Source organism: Quercus robur, chromosome 7 (genome assembly GCF_932294415.1).
Source record: "Quercus robur chromosome 7, dhQueRobu3.1, whole genome shotgun sequence".
NCBI classification, from domain to species: domain Eukaryota; kingdom Viridiplantae; phylum Streptophyta; class Magnoliopsida; order Fagales; family Fagaceae; genus Quercus; species Quercus robur.
This window is the reverse complement of record NC_065540.1, coordinates 48,628,827-48,644,095: the sequence shown is the minus strand read 5'-3', so window position 1 is coordinate 48,644,095 and position 15,269 is coordinate 48,628,827. Positions and strand designations below refer to the sequence as shown.

The following is a 15,269-nucleotide window of genomic DNA, read 5'->3' as shown; positions in this document are numbered from 1 at the left end:
TATACAGTTCATTTTCTTAGATGCATAAAAAAAAGACATCTATTCCATAATAATAGTGGCTAATTAGTTTTTTCATGTTCTCATTTATAATGTTTCTTACTATTATCATATTTTACTGGCTGTTGATTTTCATAATAGAGGCATTAAATGAGAGTTAAATTCTTCGAACCTTTCATTAGATTTTAAAAGTCATGGTGTGTGAAGAATATAAGCATTTAAGGACTTTTTTTATATATTTTATTATTTATAAATAATGTTAAATGAAATGTCAAAAAAAAAAAAATTTTTGAAAATTTTCATCTTTATTTCTTATATATTTCTATTATTACTGAAGAACGTTTTCCTTTTAGTTTTGATAATAAATATGATTTTCTAGATTAGAGTTTGATTAGTTTCAAGTTTAAATTTTTTATGATTTTATTTAATTGTTGATTATATGATTTAATTAAGTGAATTTAACGATTTATTTATTTGTATTGTAAAGTTTATAATAACATTCGTAGGGTCATCTTTAATTAATTTTTTACTCCTTTAGCCGTCGGTCTCTTTGTTTTCCAATTAACGGTTACTAATTAATTTATTTAATTGACGTTTGATTTCTTTTACTAATCTCTTTCTCTCCCTCTTTGTTAACATCCTATTGTTTTCCCAAATTTGATGATAATTCTAATGTACTAAATATGCATATTGTAACGTTTATTTTTATTTTTATTTTACTCCATTTTGCTGCCAAGAAGTTAGTACATCCATAACTATTAGTTTATTATTTTATGATATGTTTGGTTTGATATTATTATTATTATTATAAATTTAGTGTTTCTAAAATAGCATGTTTTTTGTATTCTCTTTTTCTATTAATGCATTGTAACTTTTTATGGGAATACTTTATAAGAAAATTGTTTATTCTTTTTTTTTTTTTTTTTTTTTTTTTTTTTTTTAATTGAGTGTTTCTAAATTGATATTTGTTTTGTATTTCATTTTTCCATTGATGCATTGTAACATTTCATGGGAAGACTTTATAAGAACAATTTTTATTTATTGAATAAAATATTATACGTTTAATTTTTTTAAAAATGAGACAAAATATAAATAATTATGATATGGAGGATGCTGCTAAATTTAAATGTTGAATAAAATAAGATGAGAATAAAATAATAAAAATGAAATGTATAGCAATAAACACCATATTATTTTAGTTATGCTATGTAATAAAATAATATTATATTTTTATATACTATCTTTATAATGCAATAATATAACATTTAACAACCAATGTGAATAAAAAAGATAACAACATAAAATATAAAACTAAATCGTATCAAGCTGGATTACCTGTCAATTCCAATTTTAGCAAACTAACTGACTTCTAGTAGTCTAAAACTGATTTCTACGATGCATTTGGTGGAGCTTTCAATACTGCATCAGTATGTTTTGATGGTCAACCTGTTACACTAAAATTAAAAATATATATATATACCAAAAATTGAAGGAAAATATATATATATATATATATATAGAGAGAGAGAGAGAGAGAGAGAGAGAGAGAGAGAGAGAGAGAGAGAGAGGCTTTTGTGTGTGGAAAAATAGAAATTATGCATAGAATAAAAGGGAGAATGACAATTTTATAGTATGAGGATAAGAATAAGAAGAGTAAAAAATAAAGGAAGATAAAATGATAGAATAATATTAATATTGAGAGTAGTGGGGATATGAAAAGTTGAAATGGAATGAGAAAGGTCGAAGAAAGTTAAGGTAGAGAGTAGTGGGGATATGAAAAGTTAAAATGGAATTGAAAATTTAATAATAAATAAGAATAATTAAAAATAAGATAAATTAAATATGATATTTTGATTGTAATATAATTGTAATATAATAGAGTTTTTATTCACTTTAAATGTTAAAAAATTGTATAAAAAAATTGAAAAAAAATTAATAATGACATAGTTACTGACGTGGCTCAATGAAAGCGTAGCAACATTAAATGTTATGCTTTAGTTTTTAGTAATATATTGATTCTATGTAGATAGGGTGGGTACTGAATACAAGCTGATGATCTTGCTGTACGCTTTGCTTTGGGAGAAACTCACATAAGACCTTTAACACATGTTGATATATCAATATATTGCGCCGAATTAGAATATATTGCTTTGCTAAATCAATATATTGCATGAATTGACTTGCTATTTAAACCTTCTAGGGGGTTACTAATTACTAGTCTGGTGTGGTGATCGGGTATGGGTTATTTTGGTGGTAAGTTTTAAAAGTAAAACTTTCTTGTGGTTAGGCTGGAGGCTAGATTGGCGTACCTCTTTGCATTTGTCATCAAAGCGGGAAGGGTTTGTGGAGAAAAGAGAGGAAATGGAGATAAATTTGGGAACAATTGCTATTGACATAGATTTCCATCCTTCGAGGGACCTCATTACTGCAGGACTCAGAGATGGAAATGTTCACCAATACATAATGTCAAACCACAAAGGCTATTGGAAGTTCATGCACGCACTTCGTTTGCAGAGCTGTTAGATTCTTCAATAATGGGCATGGTATTATTGCTTTTTCTTTTTCTTTTGTTTTGGCGGGGAGGGGAAATGAATAATGATTTTTTTTTTAATACATGCCTAATAATGGGGTAATGAAATGGTTGGTTTTGCATTTATTGTTAGCAATTGTGACATGATCTCTTGACCAGTCAATTCTGGCCACAGATGTGGAGACTGGATCAGCAATTGCTCGATCGTCTTGAAGATGCTCACAGGTGGGAGTGCCTGCCTTGTTCTCTTCGTGTGTCCTTTTTTTTGTTCTGTTAATAATATGTTCATTTCATGCTTTGAATGTTTGTGGAGCAGTGCTGCAATCAACAGATTGATAAACCTGAGTGAGGCAATTATTGCCTCAGGTGATGATGAAGGCTGTATTAAGGTCTGGGATACCAGATACCGTTCTTGCTGCAATACTTTTGCTACTCATCAAGATTACATTTCAGATATGAGTTTTGCATCTGATTCCTTGAAACTCTTGGGAACAAGGTACTCTTCTCCAACAATAACAGTCAACTAATCATGCCTTAGCTTTCTGCTCATGCCTCACTTGTGCACCTACAGAACTATTCTTGTTTTTTAGAAAGCTCATATCATGTTTCCTTAGTTTGTTGCTTAAGTAAATTCAAAAACTATGTTCTTTTTTTTTTTTTTTTTTTTTTTTTTTTTTTTTTTTCAATTGATAATTTTCTTCTTTCTTCCCCCTTTTCTTGAGTAGTTCATGTAAAGATCTAAAGTATCCGCTTTTTTGCAATGTGAAGTGGAGATGGAACTCTGTCTGTTTGCAATCCTCTAAGAAATAAAGTAAGCTTTTTTTGAACATTTTTTTTATTAATATAAAACACTTCCTATCTATTGCAAATTGTTTAATTTGTAATTCTCAAACTGACTTGGATAATTTTCAATTTGATTAGCTTCTCCTATGTTTAATTTACATGTCGCAAGTTTTTTTTCTCCTCTCGTAGGAGTGTTTCCTCTCACCAAGGGTGAGTTCTTCTTCTCTTATCCTTTGACCGGGGCTATAACGGCGGAGAGTAAGAGCGGACGTCTTCATAAAATTTTCTTCCTTGTTCAGTATACTTCCTTTTCCCCGCCCTCTCTTTCTTCCTAAATGGAGTCTGACTTCATTGAACGGATCCAAAACATTTCATTGACATATGAAGAGGAGGAGCCTATCACCATTCGAGCGGCCCATAAGGACGAGATTCTTGAGGAATACTCCCTTAGCCTCATCGGAAAATTCTTGACCACTCGCCCATTCAATGCAAGAGCCGCAAAAAACCTCCTACGGTCTATGTGGAAAATGGGTAGCAACCTCAAAATCGTAGACGTTGGGGACGGATTGTTTCAGTTTAGGTTCTCAATGGAAAGCCAACTATAATGGGTGTGGGACAACGGTCCGTGGAGTTTCGAGAACAACATGTTGGTGTTGCAGAGATGGGAGAAGGGTTTGACAGCCAGGTCAATTCAGTTCACGTTTTTGCCAATATGGGTTCAGGTATGGGGGCTGCCCTTTGACCTCATCAACGAGGAAGCGGGGTTGGATATCGGTCGGGGTATCGGCCGAGTGGTGGAAGTAGACTGTAAGGCACTCGCATCGGACCAGGCCCGTTTTCTGCGAATTAGAGTGGAGACACCGCTTGAGAAACCAATACGGAGAGGCGGTCAGGTGGTCAGTCTAGAAGGTGATCGAGTCAAGGTTGCTTACAGGTATGAGAGGCTTGTCAGAATGTGCTTTCAGTGTGGTAGAGTGGGTCACGATGCAAACTGATAACCTCATCCGTACGAAGGAACCACCGAGAGCAGGCCATATGGAGAATGGCTTCGCGCCGGTAGTCGAACAAAACCAGCTGGTCCGCGAAGTACCGAGGACAGCCCTCCAAGGCACAGACTAGCGCTGGCGACTTCGACGTCGCCAAGGGACCCACAGGTCACGGAAACTCCAAGGTTGAACCTGAGAGAGTTGACCGACAATACCGATCTTCGAGGCACTGCAAACGCAGACACCTGCAAAGGCGGCAAACCCGGAATTCATGGGACTGACAAAGCCGGCTTTTCTCCACAGATCATGCAAGAGTTGCCACCTGAACCTGACACCTTGAAACCAAAACCCATGGAAGCCGACCACACACCGAAACAGACCTGCCATCCCCATGACAGCCCACACCGACACTTTATGGTCTCAGACATACTAGCACATGACCTTTTCACTGTACCCATATTATATAGCATGGATAAACAGGAAACTATAGAAGGTCACGTGACCTAAACCGTGCAAAAAATGAAACCACATCCACGTGCATGGGAGAAGGGGTCTGCTAGTAATTTTCCACAAAAAGCATCTACGTGGAAAAAAACTTCACAAACTCAATGCAAAGAAAAAAAAGACAAACCCACCACCTTTCTCCCTCGGGTTGGTACTAAGAGAGCTGAAAGAGACCACAAGCACAAAGAAGAGTTTAACACAGAGAAGGAGAAGAATAAGCGGCATAAGGTTTTGGCCGATGAAACTAAACCAACTATCCCAACGGTGGCGGCTGCCTCTCAGCCCCGACGAACACCATGATCATCATGAGCTGGAACTGCCGGAGGCTTGGGAACCGTCGGGCAGTTCAGGTACTTACCGATTTGGTAAGAAAAAAAGGACCCACAATTTTGTTTCTTATGGAAACAAAATTGAAAGTTAGTGAGATGCAGTCCGTTAAAAGGGAGTTGGAGTTTCCCTTAATGCTAGCTATGCCTAGTGTGAACCGTAGTGGTGGGCTTGCTTTGCTTTGGAAGAATGAAGTGGTGGTCTCTACCCAGACCTACTCACCTAACCATATCGACGTTCATATTTCTTCCCCATCGCAATTACATTGGAGACTGACAGGGGTTTATGGGCACCTAGAAGAAAGGCTAAAGTGTGAGACATGGCTTTTGATGAGGCATCTAGCGGGTCGGGCATCACTTCCTTGGGTGTGTCTCGGTGATTTTAACGAAATTCTCCGCTTTGATGAGAGGAACATCCGAACTCCCAAACCGCTACGGCCTATGCAGGATTTCCAGTCCACACTTCTTCAATGTGGGCTAGTGGACTTGGGCTTTCAAGGCTATAGATACACATGGAAAAACGGAAGACGTGGGGTTGACTTTGTAGAACAATGTCTTGATTGAGTTTATGCATCGGAGGATTGGCGAGAGCTTTACCCACAGGCAAAAGTCCTTCATACGACAGCAGCCTATTCTGACCATGACCCCATATTGTTAACTACTGAGCCCACTGGTGTATGCCATCACCGAAAATCAAAGCTTTACCAGTTCGAGGAGAAGTGGGTGGCCCACCCAAAGTGTGAAGACCAGATTAGAACTTGTTGGACGTAGAGTCAACCTACAGGTAGTCCTATGTTTTGTTTGTTTGAAAAAATTAAAAGGTGCAGGATGGACCTCGTGGCTTGGAGTAGGAATACCTTTGGGAACACCTGGGACCGGTTAAATGCCAAGCAGGGTGAGCTGGAGGAGCTAAGGGCAGCGGTTTTCGGGGAAAACTTGGACAAAATAAATGAGGTTCGAAGAAAGATTAATGACCTTCTACACCACGAAGAGGTGTTCTGGCGACAACGATCTCGGTCCATCTGGCTTCCCGCTGGAGATAAGAACACGAAGTACTTTCACCAACGGGTTAGCCAACGACGCAGGAAAAATACCATAGAGGGCCTATATGATTCAAATGGGGTTTGGTGCACAAACACAGGGGAGATAGCAGCCATAGTAGAAGCATACTACAAAGATTTGTTCACTGCTTCGACGGATCTTAGCATGGAGAATGTGCTAACCTTTGTGGATTGTGTAGTGACTGAAGAGATGGCAAGGAGCTTGACGTGTTCATACACAGAGGAGGAGGTACGGGCAGCCCTCTTCTAGATGCACCCCTCTAAGTCACCGGGTCCGGACGGTATGTCTCCTTTCTTTTTCCAAAAATTTTGGCACGTTGTTGGGCACGACGTCACTGCAGCGGTTTTGTCGGTGTTACACTCAGGGAGGTACTTGCACAAAATGAACTATACACATATTGTGCTAATACCTAAAAAGAAGGATCCTCAACTCATCACTAAATACCGACCTATAAGTTTGGGTAACGTTGTCTCAAGGATTATCTCAAAGGTACTTGTGAATAGAGTGAAACCTATATCATCAAATGTTATCTCGGACTCCCAAAGTGCTTTTGTACCTGACTGGCTTATCACAGATAATTCTTCTGTTGCATATGAAATGTTACACAGGATGCGGAATAGGCGGAGAGGAAAGGTCGGACACATGTCAGTCAAGCTTGATGTTAGCAAGGCTTACGATAGGGTGGATTGGGAATTCCTAGAAAAAATCATGTTGAAAATCAGTTTTCCAGCGCAGTAGGTAAACCTCGCAATGCTGACAGTACGTACAGCCTCTTACTCCATCATTATTAATGGCGAACCATGCGGATATGTCTCCCCCTCTAGAGGTATCAAGCAAAGGGACCCATTGTCTCCCTACCTCTTCCTTTTTTGCACTGAAGGGCTCTCCTCCTTGCTGCGAAAGGCAACTGAAACCCGCCACTTGAAAGGACTTACTTCTTGTCAGGGTGGGGTGCGCATCTCTCACCTTCTTTTCATTGACGATAGCCTACTATTTAGCGAAGCAAAAACGGATGAATGCCGTCGGTTGATGGACGTGATAGCCCAGTACAAAAAGGCTTCGAGGCAGGTTATTAATCGCTAAAAGACTGCTTTGTTCTTTAGCAGGAATACACGTCGAGAGGTTCAAGAAAATATTCGGTCTATGTTTGGGGCGCAGGTAATGACAAGCTGCGAAAAGTATCTAGGTTTACCCATGGTGGGGGGAAGATCAAAAGTCAATACCTTCAAGGATCTCCAGGAAAGGGTCTCTAATAGGGTGATGGGGTGGAAGGAAAAAAATATCTCTAAGGCTGGGAGAGAAGTCCTCATTAAGACGGTCGCCCAAGCAATTCCTACATACTCGATGAGAATCTTCAAAATCCCTAGAGCTGTGTGCGATGGGATGAACTCAGTATTGGCAAAGTATTGGTGGGGGCAGATGCGGAATGAGCGGAAAATTCACTGGATCAACTGGGGCAAGCTGTGCACTCCTAAAAATAGAGGGGGGGTGGGTTTTCGTGATATTCATGCGTTTAATCTTGCGATGTTGGCTAAGCAGGCGTGGAGGCTCATCCATGGGACACACTCGCTGTTCTACCGAGTGTACAAAGTAAGGTACTTCCCCACATGCTCATTCATGGAGGCCGATCTTGGGAGTAACCCCTCTTACATGTGGCGTAGTCTCCTCAATGCTAGGGAGCTAATTAGGATGGGGTCCATATGGAAGATCGGCGATGGGTGCTCGGTTGGTATTCAGTCTCACAAGTGGCTACCTCACACCCCGGCTTTTCATGATGGAGTGGACTTGACGTTGAGGGTGGTGGACTTTATAAACCCACAAACTAAACAGTGGGATAGGGGGAAGGTCAATGCTTGGTTTCAACCACCGTCGAGAGATGAAGTTCTGCAGATTCGCCTGGGGAGTTTAGAGGGTTGGGATACACTGATATGGAATGAAAATAAGGCCCAAACATTCTCGGTACGAACTGCTTATCAAGTAGCACTCCGGATGAAGGGGACAGGGAATGGCGAACACTCCAGGGTGCAAGAAGATAAGCCCGTGTGGAACCGGCTGTGGCAGTTATCTATCCCTCCTAAGGTTCGGAACTTCGTTTAGCGGGCTAGCTCAGATATCCTACCAACTCGAGCAAGCTTAGCACGTCGGCGAGTACCCATTGACCCTAAGTGTGTGGTGTGCGGTTTGAGTGATGAGACGGTTCTCCACATCCTGTGGCAGTGCCCTCTAGCGCGAAATGTTTGGGCTCTTGTCAAAGGAAAGCTGCAAAAGAGTGACTCCTCGGCTAGGACGTTCTTCAGCTTAGCCCAATCTTTAAAGGGTAGATTGTCCCATAAAGAGTTTGAGTTGTGGGCCATGGTGACATGGTCCATATGGAACGCGCGAAATAGATTTTACTTTGAAGAGACTCAAACCCCGCCGCATGTAATACTCAAGAGTGCAGAAACGTTTTTGGATGAATACCAACGGTTCACTCGTACCATGCCTACCATCTGAGCACCTGAGTGTGCTACCCTTACGGATTGACTCTTGCATACTTTTAATTTATAGTTTTTTATAATTTTTCTTTTCCTTTTGGTTGTATTGGCTGTTAGGGTCTGGTCAGTGGGAGCCACCCTTTCTGCATACTTTTGTACTCCTTCAGTTTTTTTAATATATTATACTCCTATCTATTTTTCAAAAAATTTACAGGTCCAAGCTCAGTCTAAGTTTTTGAAGATGAACTACTCTCTGTTGTTCTCATGAAGGTAGCATTTGTTCTAACTTTTAAGTACTGGATTTGCTGCTTCTTCAATTTGCCTCAACTCTGTCAAGATGTAGTTTTTGCTGGCAGCATATAGAGGTAGTCAACAATTCAACATGTTTCCCATATAAGATATTTGATCCTTTGGTACATGATACTATTTTTGGACAATAGTTAGAGTGATTTAGTGCTGCATCTTACCGTACAGTGTTACATGTTTTTTTTTTTTTTTTTTGATAAAGTACAGTGTTACATGTTGAAACATTAGTCTACGTAAGTGTATGTTTGGCTAACTTATTTTTGCAAACTTATTTTACTATTTAGCTTATTTTTGCTACTATTCATGGGTCCCATTGCACTTTTTGATACTATTCATGAGTCTCACTGTACTATTTCAATTAACATTATCTTTATCTACAATACTTCCAGCAAAAAGTTTTCAGTTTCAGCAAAATAAGTAGATCTCAAACAGACCTTTAGGTCTTGAATAATACTAGGGATACAAACATTTTTACAAAAAAAAAATTACAAATTGCTAATGTGCATGGTGAGTAGTTATTGGTAAATGAAAAAATAATGTTAATGGTGGGTTTAGACAAAAACTAATAAGAAGTTGGCCATATCAACAGTTTGTAAAAAAGTTATAAAATAATTTGTGACTGTAACATTACTTTTAAGTCTTTGTTATCTTACTTATCTATCATATATGTTGATATGAAAATATTATTCTTGAAAATGTGGAGTATATAAATAAATATTTTTAAAAACATATTGATCTAATTTTTAGTTTAAAAGAAAAAGAAAATACTAGAAGTCATAAATATTTCTCAATAATTAAACTAATTAAGAATCTATTAGTTTCATAGAGAGAAAGTGAGCCTTTTGGCTAAATATTGCAAAAAATAGAGTTTATTGGTGTTATAGGTACTATTCAAAGTTATTTGGCAAAATGAGGAAAGAGATTGAATTTCAGCAATGGTGTTGTCGAAATTGCAAGAAAAAGTACAATGTGTCAGGGGAGAGAGAAAACTGAATTTCAGTAATGAGATTACCAAAATTCTTGTCCTGCCTAAGCTCTACCCGTGAATGAATTGTGGCAACCAAGTTGTTGAAAATGGGAGGAAAAAAAAGAAAAGAGAATTGTGGCAACCTAGTTGCCGAAAATGAAAGAAAAAAAAAAGATGCTACGTTCACAACAAATTACAGGTGGTTAGCTGTTATTGGTTCAAATTTGAACCTAACACTAAGATTACTTTTTTGCCCTAATAATAACAATTAGTAACAACCTACCACTTAAGATTTTTTGTAAAAATGTTATGAAAATGTTGTGGACATATCATTTCTAAAAAAAAAAATTGTGGAGCCGAAATAGAAGGAAAAAAGAAAGTGGCAAATTGATTTGTGGCAATGGCATTACCGAAATAGAGGAAAAAAAAATAACAAATTGATTTGTGGCAATAGCATTGCCGAAATAGATCACAATAAAGTGATTTGTGGCAATGGCATTGCCAAAATCACTTTGACAAATTGAGTTGTCAGTACCTTATAACAAGGCCAATGGTCATCAGGCAACTCTAGTCTTCAAGAAATATTTATTTCGGCAATGCCATTTATCAATTTGTCACAATAAACTCAAATAATTTTGTCACAATAAACTCAATTTGTCAAAGTGTTTTTGGCAATGCCATTGCCACAAATCACTTTATTGTGATCTATTTCAGTAATGCTATTGCCACAAATCAATTTGTCACTTTTTTCCCCTTTATTTAGGCAATGCCATTGCTACAAATCAATTTGCCAATTTTTTTTTTTTTTTTTTAATTTTTTCCTTGTATTTCGGCACCACAATTTTTTTTTAGAAATGATATGTCCACAACATTTTCACAACATTTTTACAAAAAATCATAAGTGGCAGATTGTTATTGATTGTTATTATTGGGGCAAAAAAGTAATCTTAGTGTTAGGTTCAAATTTGAACCAATAACAACTAACCACCTGTAATTTGTTGTGAAAATGTTGTAGACGTAGCATTTTTTTTCCCTTCATTTTTGGCAACTTTATTGCCACAATTTTTTTTTTTTTCCTCCTATTTTCGGCAACTTGGTTGCCCAATTCATTCCCAGGCAAAGCTTGGACAGGACAAGAATTTCAGTAATCTCATTATCGAAATTCAATTTTCTCTCCCTTCTGACATATTGTACTTTTTCTTGCAATTTCGACAACACCATTGCCGAAATTCAGTCTCTTTCCTCATTTTGCCAAATAACTTTGAATAGTACCTATAACATCAATAAATTTCATTTTTTGCAATATTTAGCCAAAAGACTCGAGAGAAAGTGGGTGAGAGAGAGGGAAAGAAAAATAAAGAGAGTTTTTGGTATCCAATAGTATCTGTACCGGATATTTGTTCGATACGTATATGACTACTACTTTGAAGTGTTCGGTTTCCTAGATTTTCGTTCGATACATATATGACTACTAGTTTGAAGGGTTCGGTTTCCTAGATTTTGACAATGGACGTAGGTTTAATCAATAACTGCGGGTACCATATTTGTACTGAAAAGAGTCATCTATATGACCTAAAAAGACTCATCATATGTTTCCCTTGAAGTGCTCTCCACAAGTCATTTCTAAAGGGAAAAATGGAAAGACAAGTAATGTATGTTTAGAAATCCATTTACATATTGTTGGAGCATTTTATTGTTAATTAATTAAAATGGATTTATATTACAATATAAATGTAAAGATGTGGAAGTTAATATGGAAGATAAGAAGTTAGTGAAAATGTTTAATCCCATATTGAAAAAGAGAGAGACTATTTTATTCTTTTTAATTGTGGTGATTAATGGGCTAATTTGTATTGATTCAGATATTGGGCTTGAACACTTTGTGTAGAGGTTGTTTGAGTCATATGATATTTGTTGGACTGTCCTATCCTAGGACTGACCTTAAAGAGAGTGAATATCGCGCTTCAGTTTTTGAGATGTGAAAAAGGACATAAACTAATTTGAGATATTTGAGAGTATAGGGTTGTCTTGCTTATGTAAGGCTTACTGACCCTAAAATACCTAAATTAGGTATAAGAGCTACTACTCGTACTTTTTTTGGTTGTGCGATTAATAGTCTAGCCTATAGATTTTTTGATCTTGAAAACAAAATAATTTTGAATCTGGTGATGCAATTTTTTATGAAGAAAAATTTCCTTTTAAATTGAAAAATAGTGGGGGTGAAGAAAATATTTTGTCACAACCTAATTCTTCTAATTTTCATTTACAAAATTAAGAAAATTTTGAAATGGAATCTAGAAGGAGTAAAAGAGCTAGAGTTGAAAATGATTTTGGTCCTGATTATTATGTTTTTAACATTGAGGAAAATCCCCAAAATTTAAAAGTAGCTTTAACATCACTTAATCCTATATTTTGGAAATAGGCTGTAAATGATGAGATAAAATCTCTAATTTCTAATAGAACTTGGAAATTAGTAGATCTTCTACCGGGTTGTAAGACCATAGGTTGTAAATGAGTCCTTAGAAAAAAAGTTGAAACTAGATGGATCAATAGATAAGTTTAAAGTTAGACTTGTTGCAAAAGACTTTAAACAAAAAGTTGATATTGATTTCTTTGATATATTTTCTCCAGTAACAAGAATTACATCTATTAGATTGTTAATTGCTATTGCTGCAATTTTTGATAATTGTTGCAATTTTTGATTTGAAAATTCATTAAATGGATGTAAAAATTGTTTTTCTAAATGGGAATTTAGAGAAAGAGATTTATATGGATCAATCCGAAGGCTTTGTAGAACCTGGACAAGAAAGCAAGGTATATAAACTAACTAAATCCCTATCTAGCTTAAAACAAGCACCATAATAGTGGCATGAAAAGTTTGATTCCTGCATGATTGAGAATGATGATAAATTAAATAAATGTGATAAATGTATATATTCTAAATCATAAAATAATTTACATGTTATTACTAGCCTCTATGTGGATGATATGTTGATTTTTGGTTCAAATATGCATGTCATAAATGAGACAAAAAATATGCTTGAAAACCATTTTGATATGAAAGATCTTGGTGAGGTTAATTTTATTTTGGACATTAAAATTACAAAAACGTGTAATGAAATATTTTTTGATCAATCTCATTATGTTCAAAAAATATTAAGGAAATATAATTTTCATGATCACAAATGTGTAGCTACTCATTTTGATTTTAGTGTTCATTTATTTCCTGCATGTAAATAATGATAATGATATTTTTAATCAAAAGAATTATGCTAGCATCAATGGTAGTTTACGTTATGCTACTGATTGTACTAGACTTGACATTGCATATGTAGTAGGAGTGCTTAGTAGATTCACTAGCAAGTCTAATAGAGATCATTGGCTAGCTACTAAGTGAGTCATGAAATATTTAGTTGGTACTAAAAATTATGGCTTATTTTATAAAAAGTATCCTATCGTGGTTGTAATACTTTGTAGGTGATTCTCACTCTGCCCTTAGTTAAAAATCCAATTACCACTGTACAATTTTAAGGACAATTTTTTGTACGAATTTTGGATCTTTTGTTATATAACCCAATTACCACTCTACAATTTTAAGGACAATTTTGTTGTACGAATTTTAGATATTTTGTTATATAATGGAGGACCTTGAGAAATTTTTGGGTGGGGGCCCGGCTTAGTCCTTCGCCTGTCTATCTCTTTTATTTCATCCCTGATTGGAATTTGGAAGTCCCTTAAAAGCTCTTTCTTCTGTGTTCTTTTTTCTTCGATTGCAGAATAACGTTAAGAAACGTTTCAGGTAATTCTTTCATCTTATCTTTCTGTTTGTTAGCCTAGAAAATTGAGAAGAGACAAAAAGTAGTTTTATATTTACGATTCTTTTTATCAAACCCTATGCATTGCCCATTTAATTTTATTTTATGCATTTCTTGTTGGTTGCTATGATATTTTTTGATTGTGCATCAAAATCTAAAATTTATAATATTAAGTAGTTTTTTTTTTTTGGGTGGTAGATTAAGATATAAGAAAACATATAGTGTAAATGTATATGCCTGTTTAATTTATGGCTGTCTTAATTGTTAAGTTAGATCCTTATTGAATGTGTAAATAAGGTGGGTTTGATTGCATGTGTTAGCTCCTATTCTTTAATTTGTAAAAATCTGATAAACATATTAAACTTATACTACAAATTGAAGTGTTAAGGAGGCTGGGTTTCCTTGAATTAATCCAAAACACCCTTTCACTGTCTTTTTTTTTTTTTTTTTGAATAAAGGTGATAGCTATTATTATTATTATTATTATTTAGAAATATTTTTGTGTACAATTGGGAGCAAGAAGAAAGGACAATCCTCAAGTCACACCCGAGGCTCTACATTTTGCTGAGAAAACTTTGCTAGCTCTTGAATTGCATAGTTACTGCACAACTTGGAATGAAACACATTCAAAGCTTTTCATGTTTTACTTAATATCATTTAGCAATAGTCCCTATTCAACAAAATAACGTGCTACAATTGTAAATGCATTATCATTGCAGTGTCTTCACATTCCACAATCACTCTACTAAATTCCGTGACATGGCTCCATTGCACTATATGTGAGAGACGAGTAATACATGTTCTTTTAATCAACGATGAAAGTTCAATAGTGTAAAAACACTAAAGTTTATTTAGACCCTCAATTTTAAATTACGACTTAATTTCTTTTAAACTATTTTACTAAGTGCGGAATAAGAGTAATCAATGTGCAATTAACCGGGACTACTCCCTAGTGCATATGTATACATAATAAACAAGTAATAATAAAGCACAAGAAATAAGGAAAGAAAGATGCAAACACAGATAACACCGCAATGCGTTATCGAAGAGGAAAACCGAAGAACTCGGCGTAAAAACCTCTCCGCGGCCCTCTAAGTTGAAATGATCCACTAGTAAATAAAGTTGGAGTACAAGGATATCAAAAAGACTCTCCAAGCCTAATCTACCAAAAATACTTGAACTTTCCAAGTTTCAGCTCCCAACGGATTTCACCAAGTCTTGTCTTCACTAGTTATCTGGATTCTGCAATTAGCTCCAATTGCATCCGCTAAAGAATGGCTTCATCCAATGCTCCCCATAGGCACCAAAACAACTCATAATACTCAGATTGGGTGAGGTATGTGTTTGGGCTAGGAATCTCTCAAGGATTTGTAATTAGAGAGGTAGGAGCAGAGGAAAATTAAGAGAAATGTGTAGATGATTGTAGGTGTACAATCTCTAAATCTCAAATAGATTTCTAGGGTTTTCTCTTTGGAATTCTCCTTAAAATTTCGTGGGTAATGTGGGCTTTTAAAGTGTA

The 15,269-nt window shown here is 36.0% G+C and overlaps 1 long non-coding RNA gene and 1 pseudogene across 1 annotated transcript in view; both read left to right on the top strand.

Moving 5' to 3' along the window:
• The first annotated feature begins 2,358 nt into the window (after positions 1–2,358).
• On the top strand, positions 2,359–4,305 carry LOC126691535 (WD repeat-containing protein 55-like; annotated as a pseudogene).
• Positions 4,306–13,658: 9,353 nt separating this feature from the next.
• LOC126693742 (uncharacterized) overlaps positions 13,659–15,269 on the top strand; it is a 72,064-nt gene continuing 70,453 nt past the window's right edge. Inside the window, exon 1 of the long non-coding RNA XR_007645511.1 lies at positions 13,659–13,734. This is a non-coding gene — a long non-coding RNA (uncharacterized LOC126693742). The remainder of the gene's footprint in view (positions 13,735–15,269) is intronic.